Raw genomic sequence first — 9,352 nt, 5'->3', positions numbered from 1 at the left:
GGAAAAAAAACAACGTGACCAAGTATGTCTCTTGTTCTACTTTTATCTGAAACATTTTTGTCTTAAACTTAAGGATTTTGAGGTATTTCAGCGAATCCTTTTATATGTAGAGCGTTTTATGTAATAAAAGAGTTTTTATGTAATAAAAAAATGTATAATACATATAAATGCTATAAAAGAATGCATTAATCTTAGAGGGCGTTAATTTTTAAAATTTTACAATTTTTTTAATTGTTTAATTTTTTAATAAGATTTATTATTATTTTTCATTATTTCATTGTTTCAAAATATAACATTGTTCAAAATATGACATTGTTATTACAGTAGCTTTCCATTCTGTAAAAATTAAGGGAAGGGCGTGTCCAGCAATGGACATCAAAATTATTTATTATCATAAACAGAAGACAATTATAGCGTTTCTGAAATCTTTTTCTGATTATTGTAATATAAGTATATAAAAGGGACATATAAAATAAATAATTTTTTTGTAATAAAAGGCTACGAGTTGCAACAGGATGGTAATTACCAATTATGGGTATTAACAATTAAAAATCATTAAAATCTAATACATGTTAAATACAAACGTTTCATCGAATCATCTTCAGTGTCGTACAATATTAATCCGCAATTTAACAATTATACAAAATCTTCAATCTTCAAAGTATTCACACCATGTTAATTCTTTCAATAATTATAGATAGATATATCTTGACAAATCAAAAAGTACTTCATTGCAACTGTATAAGTCATTAAGTTGTCGTATCGACTTGCACAGGTCGATAGACGTTGGTTGTTTAAAAACTGAAAATATTATATAATTTATGAATTAGTCTAACACATTTAATTTTTAGTCGTATATGACCTTAGATCATGTATGAGTATATGTTGTATAAAAGTTTCCCAATTGCAATAAATATACAATTCATATTAAAATTGGAAAAATTATTCATCGCCACCAGAAGGAGATCATTATGTTTAAAAAATTAAAACAACAATAAGAACAAGTACAAATGTAAGTTAAGAAAGTGAAATAGAAGGGGAAAGAATATTCTACAATCTATTTTCCGATTGACATATATCTGTTAAATATAATATAATATATTTAATATCTACATAAAAGTCTATACAGATCTCTCAGGCGACAGGTCTCAATATTATTGACAGTTTATATTTATTTGATATGATATCAGAATAAAGCTCTTAATCATATCATTCTCGAGACTCGTTCCTGGCTTCCCTTTTCCTGGCCATTGGCTTGATTTATTCTTCCGCGTTTTGTGTCGAGTGTAGAATCCTCCAAGGACATATGTACGTCCACGCGTTTCTCATGCCCATCCTGAGATCTGACGATCTGCGAAGATGAGGGATTCGCGCTGGCGGGACAGAGCAGGACATACTCGGGAGCCGGCGACGTGCCTGCGTCCTGCATCGCGCATGCGGCTGAAATCGCACGGGACGCCCGGATCCTCAGTGCGCTCGTCACTCGCGACGCGTCCGGGACGATTCTCTCTCGTTCCTCTCGATCGTCCCTCGGGACTTCGCCGGGTTTCTTCTTCTCTCCCTCTTTCTCTCTGTCTCTTTTTTTCCCTCCTTTTTAGTGTTTTTCTTTCTCCTTTTCGACGCGAACTTTTAAACGCCGCACTTGACATGAGCGCTCGATCTTTAAATTAGTTTTTCGTGCCCCGCGAACGTACCAACGCGTTTTTCGTGCCCCGCGTGTATGTAATGTACCCCAAATCTCGAAAAAGGATTTCTGAATCGCGAGAGATCGCCGATGAAAAAGCAAATAATGCAAGACTCAACGCCGAAGTAAAAAAAAAGGCAGAAATAGCGAAGGAGACGATATCGATTTTAGATCGTAGAGATTTAAGCGAAAAAAATTTGATGCGATAAATTTTGGAGTGAAGCAAGTGTTATTAAAGTCGGTTGGTTTAAATAGTCTCAGATTACTGCAGAATGAAATGGTCAAGAGGATGTCGAGAGATGCAGTGGCGTTAAGTAAGTAAAAAACAGCGAATAAACGCGAATGACGTCTGACCATGTTGATCACTGACTACTTTCTTCGGTCGTTTCATTCTTTTCTAGATATCTTTTACGACCTCAATCTTCACAGCTGATTTTCGTTACAGTAAAGAACATTTTGTATTTGTGTTGAAAATAGTTTGATAGTGTTAAAAAAATCTCAAATTTTTGTTAAAATTTTGTATTAAATTTTTAACATATATTTGAGAGCTAATTTGATATAATGTAATTATTGATATAATGTATTATTTTCATATTTTATATTATTTTCATTTATTTTTATATTATTTTCATATTTTGTGTTAAATTGATATGCAATATTTCTTAGTGTCAAAATAACAGTTTATGAGTAAACAACATAAAAATAATGTGGTTAAAAACGTAAATTGTAAGATAAATAGATAAAATGCGTGCGAATGCGTGTGACTTTAAAATGTCATAAATATTAATTTTACTGAAAAAGTACGCTTCCACAGTTTGATTATAAACTGTGTCAGTATTACCTTTTTTTATGTTTATTTCTTTTTTACATTATTTATATTATTTTTTAACATATTCATCTTGTGTTAAATTAACACAAAAAATTTGAGTGAACTGTTTGGGACACGTGAAATTTGTTAAATTTAACATAAATTTTCCAACATTTTTTAATACAAATTGTCCACGACTGAACATTTTATTTAATCCGAGAATGATTTTAGCATGAACATAAATTTAATATGCATGATAAATTGCAATTTTCGCACAGATTCCACTTTAGATTCATATTAAAAAGATTTGTATTATAATATCTTCGAATTTGATTATGTAAATAATATGATAAAATTGACATTTATGTGGAAATTTATTATTTAGGCTTTCTTGCCAAGTAAATCTCTTTCTCTTTTCTTTTGTTTCTCTCTCTTTTCTTTTTCTTTTTAAAATATGAAATACGACTAAAATTAAATATTACATTGTACGTTTGAGTTCTATTTTAACATAGTAAAGAGAATTTAATCATAATATTGTTTGTATGAGTTGCGCATCACAGTAAAAAAACTTTGTGTTTCTACGCTTCTTGAATTTATCTCCTTGAAAACTCAAACGCAGTCTTATTATGATGACTGCGGACTATTTGTAGACTATGGTAACTCCCGTCGTGGGACGGCGATGAAATGTTGTGTGAGTACCTCGTTTTTTAATAGTATCAGAAATAACTGCTACTAAAAAACAACCGGTGCAAGTTTTGTTATTTGTTGAAAACGTTGAAGAATACTTAATTTTCACGTATAATTAATTGAAACAAAATGTGTTATATATTTTTTTCTATATACATTTTTCAAATCCATAGCGCTTATAAAATGAAAAAGTCAATTACACTGTTTCTACATTATTGTTTAATTTTACTTGTTTTACTTTAATTTGATAATTAATAGCGTTTTAACTTCCGCGGTTTTGCCGAATTAGAAAATTGACATAGCAAATCAGAGGGTGCGAATTTATTTGCCACTCGTATCTTCTTACAAAACACGAATCAGACTTTATTGCACCAGTTGGGAAACAACTCAGGACAAACGTAATTACAATCATAGAATACAACGATGACATCTGTTCTGAATACTTTTTATTCTTCTTGGAATTGTAATTCTTCGTAATTTAATCTCTGACTAAATACGGATAAAATTACTATGCGCGACAGGAAACGCAGGAAAAGTATGTACTAAAGCATAAAGGACTATTAAAATAACTTACGTTAAGAAATATATCTGTGTTTATTCAATGTCGTGAAGTGAAAAATGATTGCACGGTATCAAGAATTTTTAATGTAGTTTTGTCAAACAAAAACGTAATTTGCTTGGCAGAGGTTGGAGGATTGAAGATATATTGCATATATTTCGTAAGGTTTGCTGGCAGTCGTGCTGCCTGATAAATTCGAGAAATATCTAAAGTTTAATCATGAACTGAGCGAAAAACTTCATGCGTTCGCTCCGCAAAGTAAAGACTATCTTAAATTGGTGTCGGGAAACACTCGCGCGTTTTCCCCGAATCTATTTTCCTCGTTCTGTAAAGTTTCTGTAAAGTAGCTCGCGGTTTTATTGCGTCGGTCAAAACAAACTCGGGGGAGTACAATCGGAGTAGCCGTGCTGGTCTTTATACTGGAAAAACAAGTGGAAACTGTTCTCTAACCAAAGTGCGATAAAAAAAAGGGAAGAATCTCACTACGAATGTCAAGAATGATTAATGAGCGCGAACGTAGGCGCGATTTTTTCTCGTTTATTCATTCGTTATTTAGGGCGCGGTAATATCTCGATGTCTATTTTGCGTGACTGTATCAAATGACGAACTACAACAATCATCGTGAATATCGATGAATTTCCGAATGGTACGCTAAATGCTGCCGCGTTAATTCGCTGGAGGAAATTCAAGTGATCTCAAACGAGGAGAAGAAATATTATTCTCTGTGCGATGCGGTAAACTGATTCATGATAGGGCTTACGATTATTTGATGTATTATGTGTAAATTTTTGTATATTGTAACTCTCTAAATTTTTTGAAATGAATCTTGCTCCAAAAAAATGAAATCTCACTCCACTTCAAAAAAATGGAAATACTGCCATGCAATCTTGCTCGCCAACAGTGAACAGACCAAGAGCAAAGACATTAACATAAGCACACGCATTCTCTAAATTCTTTAGAATGAAATTTAAAAAATGAAATCTTACTTCAAAGAATTTAGAGAGTGCGTATGCTTACGTGTAATGTCTTGCTTCTTGCTCTGCTCACTTTTTATATCCAATTCTGTCTACTAGTAGACTTTGTAACAGCAGTTTTGTTGGTACTTCACCACATGCACTGCGTTGTCTATTTCTCTTATACTCTTTTTGTCACTTAATTTTGTAACTTTGTTATTTTATTTTCTCTAACTTTTAATGACAGTAACGATATTGTTATTGCACAGATTTTAACATTTTAAAAAAGCTCTGCAATGACAATCGTTACTATCGTTAAGAATTACAGAATAAAGGCCCTATATTGTAATAAGGATTAAAGATTAAAAAGATTAATGATAAAGCGCGACAGAATGGATATATAATGCTATACATTATTAATTGTTTGTGCATGCAATGACTATCTGCCACATGTATTAATTAATTAACTTAAACATTTATTTTATCTAATTGATTGTCCATAATATATAGATTTGATTATTCACAATTTGTCAATCGGAATATTTTTCAATTTTCAGAGAAATTGATATTTTATTATCATCTTATGACAAATAGGCAATTACCGATGTAATTAATAAATTCCATTCACAATTTGTTAGTTGAATAGAGATTATCCGTTTATCGGAGATACATTTTGTTGTCTGAAGTCGGAAATAAAGTTTATTTATCGTACGCTGCTGACGCAGTTATTGAAGCTTTACTACAGTTGTAAAGCAAAATCAGATAATTCATATTACTGCCAGGAAGTTAATGTAAATTAGTAATTTGATTGATTGCATGTGCCACTTTTATTGATCTAATGTAAAAGATTAAAATCGATTAGTAAAGCTTTGCATAGCTAATTTAAATGATTTTTGCTATTAATTTAATTACGTCGACCGATATAATTGTTTGCGCGTACAATAAAATTTATTTAAATTCTGCATAATGTTGAATTCTTATCCTTGGTGATTACCTTCGTTATCGATCACCAACCAATATAAGTCTTAATTGACACCAAGTTTCTACGACCTCGAGATACTTCTATGTTTTTGTTTATCGGGCTTTTAATCCATCTTTCCTTTGCATATATTATATCACAAAATAAAAAGTTTATTTTATAAAGAAAGTGTTATATGAATATTTCAAAAAAATAATATTTGCAATTTAAATTTTTTTAAAAGTTTTGTAATCTTTAACAGAAGATTAAGTGTTTACCTCATCGATATATAGAATAAAAATATTAAAATTGCCATCATACATTCGTACATAGAAAAAATAAAAATTTAAAGCTGGTTAAAAATTCGCGATATATATATATTTCATAATAAGCCTAAAATACTGTGATTACAAATAAAACGACACATAAAGACGAACAGTGTATATTTATGTTTTTATATTTTTGTAAAGCAAATTAGAGTACAAAAACATAATAATTTTAAAACATTACAAAACGCGATGTTATTTCTACTACATGTAATTTAATACATTTCTAATTACATTAATTTTTTTTAATTAGAACTATTAAAACTTTAAAGCAAACTTTCCATCTTGTAAAATTTTCTAATTAAAAGAAATTCTTGAGGTAAAATTTTTGTATTACTTTTATTTCATAAACATTAAAGCTTTTTAATTTTGTACACAATTTTATCATGAATAATTCTACCTCTTTCATACCGAATTCTTCAAAAAATTCTTTAAATGCGTCGCTGTGGAATTTTCTGGAACAAAATTCTCTCTGACATTTAAAACGAATCCTCTCTCTTCATCTTTAAACGTAAACTCTATGGTTATCTTATCTGTTTCTCCAGTTATTGATCAAAAGCGTTAAGCATATCATTTAATTATCAATATTGTTTACTGAATGGTTTTTATTTTATAATGGTTTTTTTATAACTTTTTTTATAATGTAATTTCTTAATGTTCCTTTGTAGATTCTTTGGCATTTGATAATTTTGCAAAAATTTATTTTAATATGTTTTTCTATATTTTTTGTTTTTAAAAGCGCTTCAAGGACATTTATTCCTAGGGTGCTAAATGAATGATGATTTCTAGCTTCTCTCTCTCTTTCTCTCTCTCTCCTCTTTTTTTTTAATATCAATTCTTTTTTAATAAAGAATAATAAGATCCATTGCTTAATGCTTTGTACGTTCGGTAAATTTTGAAACCGATATTATTTCGTTAGTCCAGCTTTATAGAAAATTTGTTCCGCTGATTTGTTCCTCTATTCATGCCGATCTTAAAGTTACAGCCGCGGAATAATAAGCAGAGCTTATCAATGACTCTCTGAAACCTACGCCTTCATCGATCGGTGTTTTTCGTTTCACAAAAATATTCCATCTGTTAATTTGTGGAGTTACTGCAGCATCATCATTGCTTTATTAACCTTACTGATGAAATCATCGACGCCGAAATGCGATTGTGTGTACACGATAGACAAATGAGGATTACGAGTTGCACGACACGGGGCAATTTCAGCTTTATTGAATGCTTTTGTACAGAAAAAAAGGCGAATTTTTTTATACAACATTCCTCGAAAGAGAGAGAGAGAGAGAGAGAGAGAGAGAGAGAGAGAGAGAGAGAGAGAGAGCGTCATATTTTCTTTCCTTAACAAATATTACTTGTTGTACCAAAATATGTATATAGAAGACTGTAAATCTTGAAATTAAAATAGAAGTAATTTTTTACGTAGAGTAAAATTCCATTGTCTTAATTCCAATGTAATGAAATTCATATTTTCTCCTACTTAAGTATATCTTTCCGCCTACGTAAGTATATCTTGTATAATATTATTTTTCAATTATTTTGTACAACAATAATAATATTTTTAATGGAAGTTATTCTTTCTAATTAACGCATATATTAAAATTGCAATAAAGATTTCATTACAGATTTATTTAATATTGAACGGTATTGACGAATAATCTAGAAAAGAACAAGCATTTAATTTAATTTCGCACGTTCTTTTCGCGCGTTTTACTTCAATAAAAATTTAACTCTCAAAACTTCATTAATAAGACGTTCGAGATGCTAAAAGTTTTAAAGTGACGAAGAGAATAGCGATTTCTTTTTAAATTTTTATTAAACAAATATCCCATTTGATTCAGTGCATCTCCGGTTCTGTGTTAAGTCTTGTTTCTTTTCTTTTTCTTTACGAATACATCTTTTATAATGTACTTGTTACGAAAAGGCATGTCCGATAAAAAATTTCGCGTAGCTGTCCGCGTGCATCTTGTTAACGAGGAAAAACTGCGATTGGACACTTTCCTCGGATTACTATAATCCACGTTATTACGACGAGCAGGATGACACAAGATAATTTCCCGTTCGCGTATCCAGTGTGAATTATTGTCGTTTGACTAGTGCATCTCCGTGGATATATCACGTTGCGAAGCAAATATTTTCTCACAGTGCGCAATTTCCTTCATTTGATAGGCAGGTGAAAGACCACGTGCAAAGCGGAAGGACAAGGAGTGCACATGCAAAGCAGGATTGAGGGGACGTCAAGCGGAAATGGGCGTTAGATGCAGACGTAAAAGAGAGAGAATAGCGGCATTAAAATAGCCAGTGGGGTTCAACTAAGACGATCGTTTTCTTAAAGTGCACGTTTATAGCAAAGTTTCGATTTTTCTTAATATTATCGTATTTTCTTCACTAATATTTTAAAACTTGAGAAAAGAATTTTGAAAGCTGTAGAAGTTACCACGTGGTATAAATGATCATCGGAATTATGTAAAAATTATATAAAAATTAAGTTGTAAAGCGTATTTTCTCAGATTTAACAGCTTTAGATAGAAGTTAACCAATATCAGATTAGTTTGATTTTATTTGTAATTTTAACGCTGCGCAAATTAATAAAAAATTACTCAATAGTAATTTCTTACTTATAAACATTAAGTTCTTTATACAAGTACAGTCGTTATATTTTTCTTTGTAAAATCTGTCAGCGCAAGACGCTGTGAGGAGCGTAATCTTCTTTAATTTTCTCAAATGCATTTATTTCATTCAGCAACACCTCGTTTACTGGAATGTAGCGACATTTCTGTCATAACTAAGTAGTTTCATAAATTATATTAATATCATGATACTCTCTCAGCACGTCGGAGGCCAAGTATTTTATTTATTCAGAACGAGAGAGAAAGGTGAAATTGAGACATGCACGTCTGCCAGCATTGTGGAGAAACTTTTCTTTGAATCTTGTCTCAGATAGCGATGAGGAACGCACAAGCGATCGCACATTTCCATTTTATTTACCAGTACCGCAGGGACAATCTATTTCCTTAGAATATTATACGGTAAACATTTTAGAACGTTGGAAGGAATTCTGTTGGAGATGAGAGACGAAAAAGGCTACATATTACATGCGTGTAGTGTGCGTAGGGGAGGTGTGTTGAAAGGAACGCGTTGAATGATGCCGTTCTCAAATTTCTGGAACAGTTCTTTAAATTTTCTAGTGACACCTCTTTTAACGTCATATCACGACCAGTATCGTATATACGATGACATATTATTAACTCGGGAACAGGGATATCACCTGGGATATTTTTATATTATATATAGTGGCGAGAGAAAATATGAAATGTATAATAAAATGGATATTGTTTTTTCTTTTTGAATATATTTTCTTTTTTTTTTCAAGAACT

General features: G+C 31.1%; 1 protein-coding gene across 14 annotated transcripts in view; it reads left to right on the top strand.

Moving 5' to 3' along the window:
- Oamb (Octopamine receptor in mushroom bodies) overlaps positions 1-9,352 on the top strand; it is a 144,331-nt gene that overhangs the window by 94,829 nt on the left and 40,150 nt on the right. The window contains exon 1 of one of the 14 annotated variants that reach the window (XM_087414957.1): positions 1,168-1,998. The exons of the other annotated variants lie outside the window; for them this stretch is intronic. The gene's annotated coding sequence lies outside the window, so the exon portion shown is untranslated. Of the gene's footprint in view, positions 1-1,167; positions 1,999-9,352 lie in introns of those variants that run through there. 14 annotated transcript variants of the gene reach the window in all.

The sequence above is a fragment of the Acromyrmex echinatior genome, chromosome 1, assembly GCF_024713525.1.
Source record: "Acromyrmex echinatior isolate Ae372 chromosome 1, ASM2471352v2, whole genome shotgun sequence".
Classification (NCBI taxonomy): domain Eukaryota; kingdom Metazoa; phylum Arthropoda; class Insecta; order Hymenoptera; family Formicidae; genus Acromyrmex; species Acromyrmex echinatior.
The sequence above is the reverse complement of the archived record's forward strand: the minus strand, read 5'-3'. Positions and strand labels throughout refer to the sequence as shown.